The sequence below is a fragment of the Triturus cristatus genome, chromosome 4_1 (assembly GCF_964204655.1).
Source record: "Triturus cristatus chromosome 4_1, aTriCri1.1, whole genome shotgun sequence".
Taxonomy (NCBI): domain Eukaryota; kingdom Metazoa; phylum Chordata; class Amphibia; order Caudata; family Salamandridae; genus Triturus; species Triturus cristatus.
This window is the reverse complement of record NC_140585.1, coordinates 914,750,469-914,770,535: the sequence shown is the minus strand read 5'-3', so window position 1 is coordinate 914,770,535 and position 20,067 is coordinate 914,750,469. Positions and strand designations below refer to the sequence as shown.

At 45.4% G+C, this 20,067-nt stretch overlaps 1 protein-coding gene across 1 annotated transcript in view; it reads right to left on the bottom strand.

Annotated features, from left to right (window-relative positions):
• Positions 1 to 20,067, bottom strand: part of KCP (kielin cysteine rich BMP regulator) — a 496,613-nt gene that overhangs the window by 131,784 nt on the left and 344,762 nt on the right. The window lies entirely within an intron of this gene.

Genomic DNA, 20,067 nt, shown 5'->3' with positions numbered 1-20,067 from the left:
ATAACAAGTTGACTGTGCCTTCGACTTGGAAAATTATAGTGCTCTGCTGTCTTTAGGCTAGGTTCACGCTATATGAATACCATACATACATTCATACATACAAACGTACATACATACATACATATGTACATTTGGATGCTCAATTGTGGCATTTCCAAGAAGCTTTAAAAAATGATTACAGCTTTGCAAAACTGAAGACATTTCTGACTAAGGATTTCAGACCCTGAAAAGCAATGGAGAGGGGTGTAGTTTTACAGATAGTAATACGTATGGAAGAGAGGGATGAAGGTATTCCTACATTACAAATTCAACATCTGTGAGACTGAAACTGTTTACAGAAATTCAATTAGGTTGGGTTGTATATTAATAACACATCAAATGAATGAGAAATGAGGAACGAGGGTGACAAGGGTAATGGTGCATAATGAAGCTCATTTTCCTGGTTAATGGATTGTAACTAAAAAGGGGCAAAACCTACTTATTACTGAGCTTCGTGCCCACTGTATCACAAGCAAACTCAAATTTCATTGGTATGAATGGCCCAGCCTACTTGTTACATTTCTTGATGCTTATTGTTTGTGTAGTGATTTCAAGATGTTATGTTTTAGTGTTTGGGTATTCGTTGTACCCTTTTGCCTCCTTTGGGGTTGTTTGTATGTTTTGTTTTCCCCTGTTTTTTTTCTTCTTACGACTCTTTTGAATGTTGAGGCTAGAAGATTCCATGCCTATTGGGAATGGTTAAGTGGTGGCCTGTGAGATATATACTAAGTAAAGTACCTACATGGTTACAGCGTAATATGTGTGATAAAGTACCTCCTGCCATACATTTTAAGGATATTGCGAGCCACTGAGGAGTTCCTTTAAAGGGTCATGCAAATCTGAATGTACGCAGAAATTGTTTTATCCCTTATAGCAAATGGCCACCTCATCCCCCTTTACCAAAAACACTTAAATACTTGGTGTCTTGTTCTTTCTTTCATGTTCATTGCAGACAAGAAGAATAAAAGAAGAACCTGTACTGACAAATTAAACCTACCAAAAATCAGCTACTCGTTTTGCAAAAAGATATTAGAACCAGTTTAATGCACACCAGGTAAAACAATTATGTGGCTCACACTGTGTACAAACATCAGAGATTCTCTTTCCTGCAATGACCTATAGCATGGACAAAAACACTGTCATAAATACCTCCTTTCTGATGGTCACTTTTCCTTTTTATACAAAGCTATTTCATTTCTTTATTACAGGTGACTAGAGATGTCACAACATGCCTGTAATAAATAAATTAGGGAAGGGCTTTAATACTGGAATTGAAGGCTCCCATGTATTATATATAAAGTATTAACTGTTACCTTTTCCTGTATTGCATCTTAATACTGGTAGCAAGCTCTGGTGCTGCTATTACATCACGTTATCTCCAAGTACCACTGTTTTGTGATGGTCACATTCATATATGGAAATATAGTGTGCTAAAGATCCATTACTTTTCTGCATGTTCTCTGCTTGACCTCATCTGCTTTTGCCGATGGGGATGTACTCCCATGGAATCGCCATTTTGGTCTCTTGGGACGTAGTGGTAGTAGAGTATGCCTCCACTGTTTGCAATTTGTCTTAACAACAATTAGTTTCCAAATCCGCCTTACATGTTACACTTTGACACCATGAGGTAGTTTCAGTCACAAGTTACTGACAGTTTTGTGCATGAGACCTTCATGTAGATTTAGGTGTCATTGGCATATATGTAGGAGAGGACACCTAAGTTCCTGAAGATCTTGGAGAGGCATTCAAGGTAGAGGTTGATAATGGTTAGGGAGAGTTTCGAACCTTGGAGGACCCCTTGTTGCAGTCTGACTAGTTCTGGGATGGAATTCTCAATTGGTACGACTTGAGAGCAGTTTATTTGATATGAGGTGAACCATTTAAGAACAACATCATCAATACTCATGTAATGCTTCAGGCTGTGTTAGACTTGGCTTTTTTCAGTGGGGTTACGCCCACACGTTTTGCTTTTTGGCCTACAGTATTTGACCCTGTTTTTGTTGGTTTCAGGATTCTGGGCACTTTACCACTGCTGATCAGTGCTAAAGTGCATATGCTCTCTGTGTAAATTGTTATTATGGATTGATGTTTCCATGATTGGCTTATTTGATTTACCTCTAAGTCCCTAGTATAGGGCACTATGTGTACCTGTAAATCAAATGCTGCTGGTGGGCCTGCAGCACTGGTTGTGCCACCCACACAAGCAACCCTGAAAAGGGTATTTAGACCTGCAACTGCAGTGTCTGCACGCAGTTGGTAGCTGCCATGTCGACCTGGCATGTGCAACCACTTACCAAGCCCTAATCTTCCATTTCCTTTCATGTAAGTCACCCCTAAGGTAGGCCTATGGTACCCCTGTGGGCAGGATGCTGTGTATGTTAAAGGTGAAACATGTACTGGTGCGGGTGACATGTCCTGATAGTGAAATACGGTGTATTTTATTTTCACTGTTGAAAAGCTATCTGTCTCATAGGATAGAATGGGTGTTTATTTATAATATCTTATAACTGTAACTTTCCATTGGGATAAGATAGAAAGATAGAGTTTAGTATGCCTGAACTCAAAATATAAAAATGCATCTTTAAGTTAAGGTGATATTTATATTGTGTGTTTGAAAATATCACTTTTAGAAGTGGGTATTTTACTTGCTTAGCCATCTCTTGAGCCTCTGCTGGTTTTTGGATTGACTGTCTGGCTTTGGAGTGACAGGGGCTGGGGATGTGCCTTCTATCAGACAGCAGTCATGGGGGGAGTGATGTGTGTCCTCCTTTTATTGAATGAGTCAGGGTCGGGCTGAGTAGACCTCGGCTGCATTCAGAGTAGTGGGAGGAGTTTTCACTAGCACCTGAATAGGCCTGGTCTACATTTAGAATGCTGGGAGGAGATTTCCCTTGCACCTGAATAGGCCCTGTCTGCCTTGGACAATGCTGTCTACACCTCCTGCCAGGAAGCTGCACCAGTGAGGAAATAACTGGTTTTGGCTAAGCAAAGAGCTTCTCTGCCACCAGAGAAAAAAGTTAATTTGAGCAATAAAAAGTGGTGCCCAGACCCCAGAACTTTAAATTACTGCTGAACTAAGGAACCTGCCAGGAAGAAGAGCTGGAAAAGCTGTCAGGAAGAACTGTCACTTTGCTGCGTGCTCTGCTGTGTTGGCCTGCTGATTGCTGCTCCTGTCTTGGGCAGGGAAAGGACTGGATTGTACTTTCATCATCCTGCTGTCAGAGTTTTCTCCAAGGGCTTGAAGTAGAGCTTGCCTCCTGTTGGAAGTCTCAGGCAGAAAAAAGACTTTAGAGAACACGCTGGAATCAAGGAACCTGCCAAGAAGAAGAGCTGGAAGAACTGCCAGGAGTACTGCCTCTTTGCTGTGCTGTTGCTTTGCTGGGTTGGCCTGCAGTTGCTGTTTCTGCTTTGGTCATTGAAAAGACTGGACTGAACTTTCTTTACTTGTGCTGAGTATCTCCAAGGGCTCGAAGTAGAGCTTGTCTCCTGTTCTGAAGTCTCAGGGACCGCAAAGACTTTACCAACTTCTGGGTACTCCGTTGCTGGCTCTGTGTCCTGAAGTCACCACAAGGGGCACTGTCAGCATTTAGCACCGCAACCCTGGTCTCACCGATGACACTGACCACCACCGAACCACTGCTTCCACCGTGAACTGTGGGCACCACCCTCCGGACCACCTCGCTTCACTTCGCCATCCTGGTCTCACCTACACCGTTGCTGTAGGCTGACTGCAACTTCCGTGATCGCATCGTGGATTGGGGGCACCGCTCCTAAGTCTCATGATGCACCGCCCCGTCTCACACCGCAGTATGGACTGACTGACGCCAACTCCCCCCAATAGGCTCTGTCACCTGCACCATGATCTGTCAGCACCGCAACGAGCACCGCCTTCACTCCGCACTGCAGCCCTGGTCTCACCAACGCCGCTAAACGACCAACACTAAGCCCCTGCCTGCACTGCGACTTGAGGGCAACGCACACCGCACCACTATGTTTCGCATCGCAACCGCGATGGTTGCCACGACAAGCCCGCACCACCGTGTCAGCTGCAACACAAAAGGTACTTGTTTACGAGTCTGCCAACACCCCTGACCGGCGAAGTCAGATCGAACTGTTGGATTCTGTTTTCAGTACAGCGGTAGCACCAGATAGAGCTGCCGACATCAAGTAACTGCATTTTTAAACCATGTTTGCAAAGTGCATATTTTTAAGTAACTGTATGTTGGATTTTTATCGTTTTGGTCCTGTTTTGGATATTTGAAAATATTGGATATTTTCCTAAACTGGTGTGGTGTCCTTTTGTAGTGGTTTCACTATATTACTGTTGGTTAAGTGCAAATGCTTTACACACTGCCTCTGAGATAAGCCTGACTGCTCGTGTCAAGCTACCAAGGGGGTAGGCAGGGTTTTTTTAGGACTGTAACTCCCTTGCTCTGACTAGGAAGAAGGATCCCAACTTTGGACAAAGGTACCTACCAACTACAGACCCCCATTTCTATCAGGGTGTCTAACAGAGCCTTGTGGTTTACTGTGCCAAACACAGTAGAGAGGTTGAAGAGTACCAGTAGACAGGAGTTACCAGTGTTGTGGATGCAGAGGTCATCATCCACAATCTGCAGAATTACAGTCTCGGTGCTGTGGCCCTGACAGAATCCGGATTAAAGGGAGACAAGGAGGTAGCTGTCCTGGGTATGGGAAGACAGTTGGGAGGCTTTAAAGTCATCATGGCCCAGTGATTGTTTTTTAGGAGAGGAGAAATTTGACACCTTTTAAGACAGTCTGGGAATGAGCCCTGATCCAGTGATGAGTTAACCAGGGTTGTTCAAATGGGGATAAGCACTTTAGCTAAGGATTTGTTGATGGAAGCATTAATAGTTTCACAATGATGGTTAGAGGATTTCACCTAGGATAGAGCAGGTAGTAGATATGCCTCTGAGATTGAGGAGAAAGAGGACCATGACTGCAGTGCCTTGCAAGGCAGTTTCTCCTCGATTATGTTGTCAAGTTTAACCAGAAGAGAGATGTTAAGGTCTTTGACTTTTCTGTCAAAAAACTCAGCAAAGTTATTGGATAGAACCCTAGATGCCCTAAATGGAGATGAGAGGGAGGGTTGTTCACTTGATTAATTCCCCCAAAAGTTGCTTCAGTCTGTTCTTGGCCATATCGAGGAGGGATTTTATATGTGATGCCATGGCTTTGAAGATGAGGCCTTTGTAATTTTGTCTTGCAGCATGAAGGTTGGTTGGATTTATTGGGGTGGGTGATCGTTACTAGTCTTTCTACAACTTTCTGATATTTTTCATTTCTTTATAGAGGGCTTTGGCGATCCAGGGGCAATAGAGTTTGGGTCTACTGCACTTGATATTGATGGGTGTGAATTCCCTGCTCAAGGAGTCCATGAAGGAGTTGAAACTGTCATGGCCTCATTGATGTCGAGTTGACTGACCATCGAAGAAAGATTTGATAGGGCTAGGTTAGTAATGGTTTCAGTTTCAATGTTACTAGTATCTCTGAACCGATTTTTTTCTTTCTTTGCTTCTCAAAGGTCAAACAGTTTTCTTATTTGAGAAAGACACTGAGAAGGGAAACTGACCAATCAACCAGGCAGGGGACACTGCTGGATAAATGAGGTGTTCTGGAGATGGTCATCGCTAGAAACATTTGTCTCCTGTGTCTTTGAGTAGTATCTGCTGTTTTTATACAATTGCACCATCTACTGTTGCTGGATAACATTCTGGATGTCACAATACACGTTTTTAAGGCACCATCGTCAGTGCTTTGAAACTGTGACATAAAGTGATTTATTTTCCTCGTCTGTTGGAACATTTTAACATTGTTATTGCCACCCACCTTTTCTATTCCTGAACTGAACAATTGAACATTTTGACATTTAAAACTTCTGCTGTTAGCAACTGATATTGTTGCCTTTCATCAATGATCTCACTATTTGTATGTATGTATGTTATCGTATGTAAAAGTTGCAATATAGCAACATTTTCTTATTATAATTATTTCATCTTTGCCCACACCTCTACTTTGAGGACCATCTACTTTAGTAGATCATGATGCAGTTGGAACCATCACAAACATTTTTAGAATGTAAAGGTGATCCTTCCATTCCTTAGAAAAGGTTGAAAGAGGATTTTTAACCTACATGGTTGCTACTTAAGGAGGCAAAATTCAATGCTTAGGCTCAGAGAAACAAAACATATTTAGAACCTTACCAAGAGTTGTACGTGAGATTTATGTGTTGAGATTTAAGTGTGAGATTTAAGAGTTGTGTGTAAGATGAGTGAGATTTAAGTGTTTTTGGGAATGCCTTTATTAGATTGAAGAAAAGAGTCAATCCCTTTGTAAGTGTAACTCTAAAACATTATACCTTTGGCACCTTTAGAAAAACACCCAATTAGTCTTTTGATGAGCGTTTGACGGTGTTAGGGAGATTAGCTAACATACATAACCTGGGAGCCTCAGCAGACAAAATGAAACTGGATCAATTAAGGGAAAACTTTAACTCCAAGAAAAACAGGTGACTTTATGGGTAATGAGAGATTCATCACTTGATGATGTAATAGCCATTGCTATTGTGTTATAAAAACTATTGGTTTCTTGGGTTAAAGAAGCTAATGAAGAGACGGCAGAAAAGCATTTTGATGTGTGCAGTTTAAGGTCTAGAGCAAATAAGGTGGAAACCACTAGAGAAAATAATGTGATGCTTTTGTTTTGGTAGCACTTCACATGTGGGTTCATACAAGGGTTTTCCTGCTTTAGGTAAAAATTTAGACTGTCTGACAAACTTGAGTACTTTGTCACAGTGTGTAGAGAGGGCAAGAAGCTGTGGATTTGAGGATAGCAGTTGTGAGAGAGGATGAACCATTACAGCAGGATTGGGACAAGCTTAAGAGGATGGTGTTTGTATTGAGTGTTATGAATTGTGTAGCTGGTAAGGATGATCCAGAGCATTCCATGTGTATGATACATGCTTTAGGCAAGGAATAGATGGTTATAGTGAACACAGTTCACCATGTACAATCATTACGAAAGCTTACTTTGATAGAGACATTGAGAACATTGCCAAGGAGTTACACGATTCTGACATAACAGCTATATCTTTGAAATAAATACCATTGAGTTGTTGTGGTATGTTGGCACTGATGTGAAATTAAAGAAAGATCAGCTTGAAATAAAATCTTTGTTGCCATAAGATTAATCAGTGTTTTAGGATGGTGGGATCAAAAAAGACCAGAGATAACACTCAACCTATGCTCAAAAGCAAGTGTTAGCATTTGATGACTGTGACCTGGCAAGTACATTAGTGTAATGCTTTCCAGACGTCTTTAACAACAAGTTGGGTAAGCAAGCTCCGAGGTTTCCAATATACAATTGTTCAACAAAATGAGTTTGCACCAGTTAAATAAAAAACCACTAGAGTGCTATTCAGTGTCAAGATTTGCACGTGATGGTAGAAGATTTAATTGAACACGGGGTCGTAGTTGAAGTGGGGTCGGCAGAATGGGGTTTTCCCATTGTCTACACCAAAAAGAGCAGTAAGGATTTAGGTACCTGTGTAAACCTGAGAAACTTGAACAGTTGCATTTTAGTTGACTTTGTGTAGCTCAACACAAACAAAATGTTGTGCACACTACAGACGCCACAATGTTTTCAACCTTACGAACAGCCTATCATCAAGTGGAATTAGCACCCGTACCCATATAATGAACCATCTTCATCACTTTATTTGGACTTTTAGTAACCAGAGGATGCTTTTTGAATTGGCATTGGCTGCTTTGTTTTACAGCAAGCATGTATTGCCTTTTCAAAAATCTGAATTCCAGTGGGAGTCTTCATGAAGAGGATATCCTGATTTTTCTAAAGATGAGGAGTCACATATTGAAATTCTTAATTCATTTTGCACTCAATTGTCACATAATGAGCTAATCTTATCAACATGAAAGTGTTCCTTGTTTCAATATAAAGGTAATTATCCATGTCACTGCATGTTTACTTGAAGGAAAAGACTTTGAATAAGCTGAACGTCAACAGGTTCCTTTTGAGGCAAAAATTAATGGTATTGCCTCTTTGCCCACCTTGAATCTTTTCCCAAGAAAATGTAAGTATTATCATGGAGATGCCAGTGACATTGGCCTCTCATCTAGCATGGCAAAAAGCATGAAAACATAGCATTAGCTTCCAGGACGAAACAGAATTGCTAGCATGTGTTTGGGCTATCGATCACTCCAAACACTTTGTTTAGGTAAGCAAATTTATCTTAACATCTGATCGCAAACTTCATACTGCTGATTGTGGTTATTTGCTAACAAGGAGGATTGCTTGTCTTTGTTACAAAATGCAGGAATGTACCTTTAAAATCGAGTTTGTTGCTGGCAAAAACAATACCACAGTTGATTGCCTCTCATGCCTACACCATACCTAGCCAGCAACAAGATGAATCTACAATCAAAGATATGGATATGATTGCTACCATCAATGACGTGGAGTATTTGTTTGTTGTTGAAGTCACTGAAGAGGAATAGACAGGTGTAGATTCCTAAGATGAAATGCTGAAATCTGTTAAAAGGTATATTGTTGAAAGCTGGCTAGTTATCAAAACTTTACAGAACTTACAACATTCTACTGCCCTAGTTTCCAATGAGTTTTTTTGGAAAGTACTTTAGTCCTTAGAAACCATAAATGCATTCCGCCAGAAGAAATTCACCCGTCTCTCCTGGAAAGGTCATCAAGGTCATATGCACAAGTCCTATTTAAAAAAAGGCAAATGTCACTTAGCCTATAAGCATCTATTCGTAGTGTATAGTGCTGTAAATTCAGATGCTCTTCATACTCCTGTCATATAGTGTTGGGGATGGACGTTTGCAAGTTGTTTTTCTTTATTTTCCAGTCATGTGATGCACTGTGACTCCTCCCTTTGTGGACAATGTGCATTGGAATCGACTTCATGTTAGCTTTTATTTCGCACAGCATGTGAGCATATGTTTGAATGGCAAGTGAAGGTAGCATGGTGACCATGCGTTATGTGAGTGTAAGAAAGTAGGCGACAAGAGGAGAGATCTGCAGCAGACACACGCTCTAGGAAGAAGGGGGGTGCAAGTGAATCTACAGATCTACACCCTATGAATAGCTGCTTACAGGGTAACATTTTCCATTTGTAACATGTATGGCTGCAAATGCACAAGCTCTGCACAGACTCTGAAGCAGTACCCTTCACAAGTGGTGATTAGACTGTGGATGGTGCAGATGTCTGGAACAAAGTTCTAAGTACTGTATGGCCCACCATAGCCAGTTGACGTGCTGGGATATCCACACAATGTTTGCCGAACGTGGGAGGGGTTGACCAAATGGCTGCTTTACATATGTGAGCTGGTGGGATGCCGCCTAAAAAGGCTGTGGCTGTGTCGTTTTGGGTGGTAGAGAGTATTCAAGGGGAAGAGGTAGGGTTCTTTACGCTTTGTGGTAGAAGCTCTGGATGCACTTTCCCATCCACCTAGCCATGCCCGCCTTTGAGATGGGATGGCCTTAGTGGGGTTTGGCAAAGGCGATAAAGAGCGAGTCAGACTTGAGAAAGGGCTTAGTTCTATTGATATAGAACACGAGAGTCCGCTTCACATCTAGAGTATGAAGAGCTTGCTACAGGGTCTGACTGCAGAAAGAAGACTTGTAGCTCTATAGTCTGGTTGAGGTGAAAGGGAGATTCTTCCTTATAGGGGAACCTAGGATTAGTTTTGAGAACAAGCCTCTCACTGTAAACCTAAATGAAAGGCTCTTGCAGTCAGTGCAAGCAGCTCACTGATGCATCTGAAGGAAGTTATGACTAAAAGAAAGGCTACCTTTCAAGAGAAGAACTCTAAAGGGCAAGAGAGGAGTGGTTTGAAGGGGGACCTATGCTTTTGGTGAGCACAACATTAAGGTTCTAAGGCAAGGACAGGGTGCACCCTGGGAGGTATGATCCTTTTGAGGCCCCCCATGAATGCCTTGATGACAGGGAACCTAAACGGGGAGGGATGCACCCTGTTTTGCATAAAGGCAGTCACCGAGGTGAGGTATAGATGTATGGAGGTGTAGGCGATACTTGACTTTTTCAGGTGCAAGAGGTAGCATATAATGTTCTGGGCACTAGGCTTTAGATGGTCCAGTTGCTTAGGAATGCAACAGTAGACAGATTTTTCCACTTTGTGGCATAGCATGCACTGGTAGTAGGTCTGCGAGCTTCAAAGAGGATAGTCATGCCCTATTGTGGGAGACTAAGATAGCCAAGCTCTAGGAACTCAGGTGCCTTGCCACTAGGTTGAGCTGTCTGAGGTCTGGGTTCATGATTCATCGGCTCTCTGTGAGTAGGTCCAGGCTGTTGGGTACCTTCTCACAAGGACTGATGGACATCTCGAGGAGCGTTGAGTACCAAAGCTGTCTGGCACAAGTGAGTATCAGGATGAGTGTGAGGGATGTTTGACGCGTCTAGCTAAGAAACATAGGGAAGGAGGAAGAAAGGGAGAGAAGTACAGACAAATGAACAAGTTACTTACTTTTGGTAACGCATTATCTGGTAGAGACTCTATCTAGCTTCAGATTCCTTACCTTTGAATTTCCCAGGCATCAGGTGTATCCTGGAAGCATTTGGTGAGCAATAGCCCATGTCCACGACACCGGGTGGCTCCATTCGGCTCCGCATGACATTTTCGGCATCGTTAGCGTCGGTTATGTCGTCGTGGTGCCTATATAGGCGCCACCCAGGTGCGCGGACATCAGTACTTTTTCTTTCCGTGCCAGTTAAGAGCTGATCCGGGTGAGCTACCCCTCTGCCGCTTTTTGGCAGGCTTTCTCTCGACTTTTGTGGAAATGTTTTCCACACCAAAAGTGCAGAGCCACAAAGTAACTGAAGTAGTTGTGTGCAAAACTAGGGACGTGAAAAGGGGAGTCACCCTAGCCCTACAGCATTAGTCCGCAAAGCGGGGAGGCATGGGTGGGGCTGTAGGGAATCTGTAGCTAGATAGTCTCTACCAGATGATGCGTTACTGAGGTAAGTAACTTGTTCATCTGATACAGACTTCTAGCTGCAGATTCCGTAGTCGTAGGCCGTAGTCATAGCCTTTCCCCTGATGGAATGGGCTCTTAATCCTTCCGGGGGCTGCTTCTTTGCCAAGGAATAATAGATCTTGATGAAGAATAACCCAGTGAGAGATGGTCCTTTTCTGCACTGCCCTTCCCTTCTTCGTACCCCACAAAGAGTTAGTCATCCACCCGGAACTCTTTTGTGCGGTCAAGGTAGAACAACAACACTCTTTTGGGTCCAGTCGGTGGAGACGCTCCTCTTCCTTAGAGGGATGCGGGGAGCAAAGAAGGTGGGCAAAGTGATGGAATGACCCAGATGGAATGGTGTCACAACCTTTTGCAAAAAGGATGCGCTGGTGTGAAGCACCACCTTGTCCGGAAAGGACATAAGATAAGGAGGTGAACAAGATAACGCCTGCAACTCACTCACCCCCAAGCAGATGTAATTGCCACTAAGAGGGTTGTTTTGAGGGTCAACATCCGGAGGGAACAATTGTGAAAAGGCTCAAAGGGAGCACACATCAAATAGGTAAGGACCAAATTAAGGTCCCACTGTGGCATAAGAAAGGGCGTGGGTGGAAATAAGTAAGCCAGCCCTTTCAGAAATCTATTTACAATAGGAGACTTGAAGAGAGAGGGCTGGTCTTGCAGCCGCACAAAGGCAGACAGAGCAGAAAGGTAACCCTTAAGAGTTCCCAAGGTAGAGCCCTGCTGGGCAAGGGTTAGAATGAATAAAAGGGCAGTAGAAAGAGAAGCAGAAAGAGGGTCAATGGACCTTTTTTTTACAGCATAATACAAATTTCCATTGATACAAAACAAATATAGAATGGATCAGCCCCCCATTATTGTTATGGTTGCTCCTGTCTTCTTCCTTTGATCCCTTTAGGGGTTCAATTAGGGACATAGGAACCCGAAGGGTGTTTTAAAATAACCCTCTAATCAAAATACAGGATAGAGGCTGAAATATCGGAATCATGGCCTGAATATCCTGGACTCGCTGCTTGAGAAGATACGCCCAAAACTGCACTGTGTCCAGAACAGCTCCGATGAAAGAGAGCATCTGAGAAGGAGTCAGGTGTGACTTCAGCACGTTCATAGAGAACCCCAGTGAATGCAGGCTTGCCGTAGTCTGAGGGTGGGAGACGACAGCCTGGGGCAAGGACGCCTTCAACAGCCAGTTGTCAAGGTAGGGGAAGACTGACACCGCTAACCTGCGCAGATGAGCTGTGACCACTGCCATCACCTTGGTGAACACCCAAGGGGCACTGGTAAGGCCGAAGGGGAGCACGGTAAACTGAAAGCGCTCGTGGCCTACCATGAACCGCAGATAACGCCTGTTGCCCGGCAGGATGGGAATGTAAAAATATACGTACTGCAGGTCCAACGCTACCATCCAGTCTTCTTGGTCTAGGGCAGACAAAGCCTGAGCCAGAGTGAACATTTTGAATTTCTCCTTTTTGAGGAAGAGATTGACGGTCCAAAGATCTAAAATGGGCCGCAGCCCCTTGTTCTTCTTCGGAATCAGAAAGTAGCGGTAATAACAGCCATTGCCTTCTTCTGAAATTGGGACACTTTCTATAGCTCCCTTGGCCAAGGGAGCCGTAATTTCCTTTTGGAGAAACCTTTAAATGATCCTCCGTCAGCTGCTCCTGATTTGGCAGAATATGAGGAGGAATAGAAAGAAAAGGTAGGGAATAGCTCTCCTGGACTATCTGCGAGACCCACTTGTCCAATGCTATGAATCTCCAGTGGGGGAGATGATGACAAATTCTCCCACCAACTGTAGTAGTGTGGTTCTGCAGAATCAGCCTAGGATTGCTTGGAGGCAGCAGCTGCTGGGGGCAGTGTGGTCGACGACTTCAGGCCTCCATTCCGAGATCAGAATGCACGGGGTTCAAGTCCTCGCACGGCTTGAGCAGTCTGTGCGGGACGGTGGCTGGGATATGGCTGACGCAGATGGAAACCCCTTCCGTTGCCACAAAAGGGGCGAAAGGAAGACTGGTCACAGGGGGTGGAGGAGAGGTCCAAGGATCTGGCCGTAGCTTGAGAGTCCTTGAACCTCACCAGGGCTGAGTCTGCCTTTTCCCCAAAAAGGCGGGTTCCATCAAAGGGCATGTCCATCAAATTGGCTTGATCAGCACCAGAAAATCCAGTTGTACGAAGCCAGGCATGGCGCTTCAAGGCCACCGTTGTTGAAATCGATCTGCCCAGCGAATCGGTCGTATCTAGGCCACACCGTATGGTGAATTTTGCTGTGTCTCTCCTATCCTTGACAGCCGGGACTTGTGGCAGCACTTGTACAACTATCTCCCAAAAAGAATGTGAAAAACAGCCCAATCAGCACACGGTATACACCGACCACCATGCCAGCCTGGAGGAAGAAAACAACTTCTTCCCAAATGAATGCAGTCTCTTGGATTCCCTATTCGAAGGGGCTGAAGGGATGAGCCTTGGGACGTAGAGGCCAGCACCACCAAACTCTCTGGGGTGGGGTGTTGGCTGAGTAATTTTGGGCCGCCTGGAGCTAGGCGTGGCGGCGTGCAAGCGTCCTATTCACAGGAGCCCCTGTGCTAGGTTTAGACCATGTTCCTAGAAGGACGTAAGTGCCTCATTAAAGGGCAACAGGGGTTCAGAAGTGGAAGCCCCAGGTTGGAGCACCTCAGTCAGGAGATTAGCCCTGACCTGCACCGAGGGCAGCTCCAGTTCAAGGACCTCGGCTGCCCTCTTAACCACCATGGCATAGGATGCTCCCTTCTCCATAGCCACTGTAGGTGGAGAGAGCATGCCACTATCTGGAGAAGTATCCAGTCCACTGACCTCCCCAAGTTCCCCATACCACTCAAAATTCTGCTCAGACTTCCTGGGTTTCGAGAGGATCCCCAGACCACTACCAATTTTCTCCTGAGCCTAGCACATCCTCAAAGTGCTCAGGCGACAATATAGAAACCCTGGGTTCTGTCGACATCAGAATCGGTGCCTATCGACGTCGTTCCGGCTCTGTATCATGGGGAATGATGAGGGCGCTTGCGCCACTGACAAGCATCAGTGAAGTCGCAGGCTCCGACTTTGGATACGATGCCAAGGAAGGTTGCGTTGGCATGACCGGTTTCAAACCGGACCTGGGATCGGATACCTGGGGCCCCACCAGTGTCATGGCCGGAGCCGACGGCATCGAACCCAATGGGGCACCTTCCGACCCTGTAGGGCCCGAAGGCTCACCAGCAGGGTTGTTCAACTCAAATACGCAGCGCATGGCCTCGTAAAGCTCTTTTAATTAAGCGGGTGTCGCTCCGGCTCCCGGAAAGGGGAAGAGATGCAAAGTCGACTCTGGCTCCGTGGAACCGTGCCTAGAACTTCGGTGCTCCTTACCTCTCTCAATTACGGATGCCATTTGAGGTGAAGACGAAGTCTGCTTGGACTTCTTCTTCTTCTTTTGCCTCTTTCCGGAGTGTACCGAGGAACTCGAATGGGAGGAAGAGGACCTAGGGCTCTGTGAGTGGTCCCGCGAACCTCCTCTTATTCGATCGGGACCGTGACCTCCTCAGAGTCTCGCTGGATGGTGTTGACTGCCAGGCCGCAAGTAACTTCATTGCCCGCACCCTCAAGGTCTTCTGAGCCATTGACCGACAGTAAGAACACGACTCCGTACCGTGGTCGCGCTCAAGACACCAAAGACATACGCAGTGGGGATTGGTGACCGAAATCATACGAGAACAAGTCCCACACAGCTTGAAACCTGTCTTCCTCGAAGACATCCCTCACAGACGAAGTTGGAAAAATCCAAAATGTCCACAAATGTCAAGAGAAAGCCTGCCAAAAAGCGGCAGAGGGGTAGCTCTTACGGATCAACGCTTAACTGGCACGAAAAGAAAAAGAACTGACGTCTGCGCACCTGGGTGGGCCTATATAGGCACCGTGACGTCATAACCAATGCTAACGACGCTGACAACGTCACACGGAGCCAAATGGAGCCACCTGATTTCACGCACAAGGGGTATTGCTCAGCACAAGTTTCTGGATCCAGCCTGACGCCTGGGAAATTCAAAGGTATGGAATCTGCAGCTAGAAGTCTCTATTAGATATCCCTGACCAGTGTGGGTACCTAGAAATGTAGTTTGGGCATTTTGCGTTATTGTGGGTGAACGGCTCCATTTGTGGGACACAAAACTGGTGGAAGTAAAGGAATAGGACTTGTGGGTGGAGTTTCCAATCTTGGGCTTGTCGATGCGTCCTGCAGAGCAGGTCAGCAAAGTCGCTGTCCACCAGAGGAAGGCACTCCACCAAGAGGTGTATGCTGTGGCTTGAATATTGTTAGTAACCTTTTTCCTCCCCTCCCTTGCAGTTTTTGGCGTGTTCTGTCTTCCTTATCTTTTCCTTCCTTACGTCCCGATAGAATGAAGAGGCTAAAGGATTCTATGCCTGAGGGCATGATTAAGCTGTCGCCCACGGGACGTACACTAAATAAAGTGCCTACTTTTTTGTAGCACATTAAAGTATTAACTCATACCTTTTCCTCCATTGGTTTTAATACTAATGCTGATGTTCTTGTGAATGTTAGTATGGAAAAGCTAAGCTTCCACATCAACTAGACAGAGCTTTAACTGACCCAAAAAAAACTAAGTGTGAGAATGTTGTAGAATATACCTGACAGTTTTTTTATTTAAAAAATATATATATTATCAAGTACTTAGTCAGCAATGCAGGGCTATGGACGTTGCAACTGGGTACTGCTTCTATTGGGCAGCTGATAATTCACAAATGAAGGCATCACCTGCACTTTGTCAAGTCACTTTTAGTGAAGTAGCCTCTCATTTTGATGGCCTCAAGAAAAATGCCTTTTAGCTGAATCGCCTTATGTAATGTTATGTACAATGCTCAGTGAAGAATGATGTTTATGTTCATCCAGGTTTTGCTTCATGGACCTGCCAGGTCTGGTCCAGGAGGGAAAATACATATACAAGTGATCAGTACTGTCTAATAGGCCAGTGGTAATTTGAGGAAAATTCAATGTTGGTAGAAATTCTGTTCTGCAATCTGGATGTCATAAGAATTCCAAAAACATGCATCGGGTGGTGGTTTGGGGAAAATAGAATGTTAGTAGAAATTCTGTTCTGCAATCTGGATGTCATAAGAATTCCAAAAACATGCATCAGGTATTTAAATTGTTAATAGGATTTTGCTATTTGAAACTACTTTAGTCCTCGCAAGGCATATCAATCCATATTTAATTTCAGCTCACATGTTTTAAGTGCATTTATAATCTGTCCTGAGGATCTCCAGTGTGTATATGTACTACTGAGATAATTTCTATGTGGTGTGGAAACTTCAGGTTGGAAAGCTGTGAGAAAGTGGCTCTGTATATACTGTTCCCTAATAGGTACAGGGTGTACAGAGTCCACAGTCCCCCAGAGGCTGATAGAGGTCAAAGTTAGGTATGACCTTACTCTCAAAAGTGGTAGCTTGGTCGAGCAGTAAGGCAGTACCAGAGGACAGTGTAAAGCATTTATTGTACACACTCAGTCAGCAAATGGTTTCACACACTCAATAACTGAACTCCAGGCCAATGGTTTGTATATATAAAATATATGCTTGTTTTATTTTTAGAACCACAAAGGGGGTAAAAATATACTTTCTCAGAATGAGAGGTTGAATATAAATACTTTTGTCTTAAGCAATAAATTTGTGTAAACAGTCACAGTTGGTTGCAATAAACAATCCTATTTCCTAAACATAACAATGCATTGAGCTCAATGGTAAATTCAGGTTATTTGTAATAAATTACTTTTCAGATTACTTTTGGAATTCCAGGTCTGGCTCCTAGAACCAGCCTTGGGTCAGTATTCAGAATCAAGTGATGAAAGTCGACTTAATAACTGTAATGATTTTTAAATAATATTTAGCTATTTCAAAAGTTAGCACTTAGAAAATATTTCAAAGAAAACATTCAATGGATCTCTATGGCAAGAAATTCACATTGCAGGTAGAGTACTTTATCGTTACTTCAGTAATCCAGGACCGGGTGCCTAGACCCAGGACTGGGGTCCTTATCAAAAGCAGGTAAGTAATTTCGTTTGCAGAAATGGTACGATTTTAAAAGAATATTTCAAATTTGCAAAAATAGACACTTAGAAGAAATTTCACAGAAAAGCAGACAATGGTTTCCTATGGGAGAAAAATGAGTTAGAGGTAAGTATAGTTGTGAACACTTTCAGGGTCAGGGCTGGGCACCAAGATCCAGCACTGGGAGCTCACCTGGGAGCAGGTGAGTAAATTCGTTTTTGTCACTTGGCTGATTTTTGGTGAATTTTTGCAGTTTTGAAAAGTTCACACTTTAGAAGATTTTTGAAGAAAAAGCCAGTCAATGTTACCCTATGAGGAAAATGAAGTTAGCGGTTTAAGGGTAAGTACTCGATTGGCAGAGTTGAAATTCCGGGCATGGACTCAGGGGTCCCCCAGTGTCAGGTAGGTACAGTTGGTTCACCCTCAGCGGTTTCAGAACGGCCGGGTGCAGAGAGAGTTAGGCCCAATGTTATCCTATGAGGGATAGGGGGGCCTTGGTTGGTGGCTGCTGTCTGGCAAGCCACGCGACTGTGGGAGCTGGGCTCCTGGTCACTTACTCAGGGCAAGTGGGGAAGTAGGTTAGTGTAGAGAGGGCACTGCCAGGGCCACTCGGGCGGCTGGGTGCAGGGTGCTTTTGAGCCTTCGGGCGCTCAATGGAAATCAATGGGAATGTTCCGGTTTGGAAAAAGGCTGCAGGCTCGGGGACGAGGATGTTTCAGGTGCCACCACCACTTCGAGAGGTAAGTTGGGTAGTTGTAGGTTAGGTGGGTACCCCGGGATTGGGCACAGGGGGCCGCAGGGCACCGGGTGCAGGGGTGCCTTTTGACGTCGGGAATCTTACCCTCTGGTTGATCGCGGCTGGGGTGGCACTTGGTTCTGAGGCTGCAGGCTTCTTCCGGGATGTCGAGGGGGGTCCTTGGGTGCCGGACTCTGGGTCACAGTCGCCGTGGGGTCGTCTTCAGGGTCTTTGTCCACTCCGGCACTGGCCAGGCTTGGCTGGTGCAGAGTGTGTTGGGTCCGCTGGTCCCGGGCTGGTGCCAGGGATAGCAAATAGGTTTCTTGAGTAGAGCCTCTACTCGTGGGAGTCCCAGGGGCTTAGAGCTAAAAGGTAGCCAGGTCCTCCGGGGTTGGTGAGGTTGCTGGCCACGAGAGATGCCGCGCTGGTGCAGGTTCGAGAGTCGACAGGCCGGTAGGGCTGGGGCCAAAGCAGTTGGTGTCTTCTTCTCTTTTTAGCAGCTGCAGGGCAGGTCCTTGTTCTTCTTGCTCTTCTTGTAGTTTTCTATCTGGAATCTAAGGAAGGAAGGTTCAGGGGGCCCCTAAATACTAGATTTAGGGGTGTTACAGGTAGGTGAAGGCCAGGGACCAATGGGTCCCTGTCCTGGGGTGGGTACACCCCCTATCCTGCCTCTCTCCTGTGGGAGGGGGGCAGTAGCCTAATCCTGATAGGGTAGGGCCTCCCATCTTCAAGATGGCGGGAGCCCGGAGATGTGCTTCACCTCGCCTCCCCCACCTGAGGGGTGGGGTGGGCAGGCTGGCACATCCCCTGTCCTTGTATGGGGTTTCCGGCCAAGCTTCCCACCAGAGTGGGGGGTTGCAGTGGCCTGGGGAAACTCCAAATGGCGGCCTGCCTTTGAAGCTTCCCTTTGCTCATCCTGGGGGAGGAGATTTCTCACCTCACCCAGGATGTGCATTCTTGCAGGCCCGGGAGAGCAGGGGCTCTCCCACCCAGGGGTCCAGCAACGTGTCTGCTGTGTGGCAACCTGGGCAGCCTCAGAGCAGACGTGGATTGTAAGTTAGCTGTAAGGGGGCATCTCTAAGATGCCCTCTGGGGTGCTTAGTACATTAAATCCTACACTGGCATCAGTGTGGGTTCAATGTGCTGAGAAGTTTGATACCAAACTTCCCAGGCTTCAGTGTTGCCAATATGGTGCTGTGGAGCTCGTGTTTGACAAGCTCTCAGCACCATGCACTCTTAAATGACAGCACTGCACTTACAGTGCCCAGGAATGGACCCGGGTACTGTAGGGGTACAGGGCTCCTGCTCCTGTGCCCACACCATAGGCGTAATGCACCCAGCTAGAGGGGTGGCTGACAAATGCCTTGGCAGTGTAGGTGATGGGCATGGTACACAGTGATGTGTGCCATGTCGACTCTTTGTTTTGTCCTGCACCCAGACACTCAGCCTGCAAGGGCAGTGTGTGTGTAAGGGTACAGGGCCTCTGAGGGTGGCACAATGAGTGCTGCAGCCCTTAGAGGCCTTCCCTGGCCACAAGGCCCTGGGTACCTAGGGTACCATTTACTAGGGGCTGACATGTGGCTAGGGTTTGCCAATTTGGAGTTTGTGTGGTTTAAGGAAGGAACATAGGCCCTGGGCACCTGATTGGCAGGAACCCAGGGTACACTCAATCGAAGTACATTCAGCAATTTAGCAAAAAGTGGGGGCATGCCATGCAAGAAAGATGGCACTTTCTCACAAAAGCTGAACCCTGCACCAAGCTCCATTTCTGCAGCTCAGTTGTATCTGACCTAGAGATCTGAATGTTCATCCAGACAGGAGAGTAGACTGTCCTAACTCTAAATCATCCCCTTCAACTCACTCACCTCCCCATTAGACAGAGAAGACCCAAGATGTAATAAGACAATTAATGGTATGAGGTATTAAACAAAGGTTCTACTCATTATTCAGACACAGGGTTGAGCATGCTTTATGATCAGCTTGGAATCCGAGACATATAGGGACCGGAGTCACTAAGGTAACACACTGTTGTATAAGTTTAGTATTGTTTGCTATCTACAAAGTTATTTTTACAAGTAGTGTCTTTACAACTGCGGAGTCTCTGCACATAAAAAGATAGGACTGTCCAATATTGTTATGTGCGAAGACTCTGCAGTCGTAAAGATGCC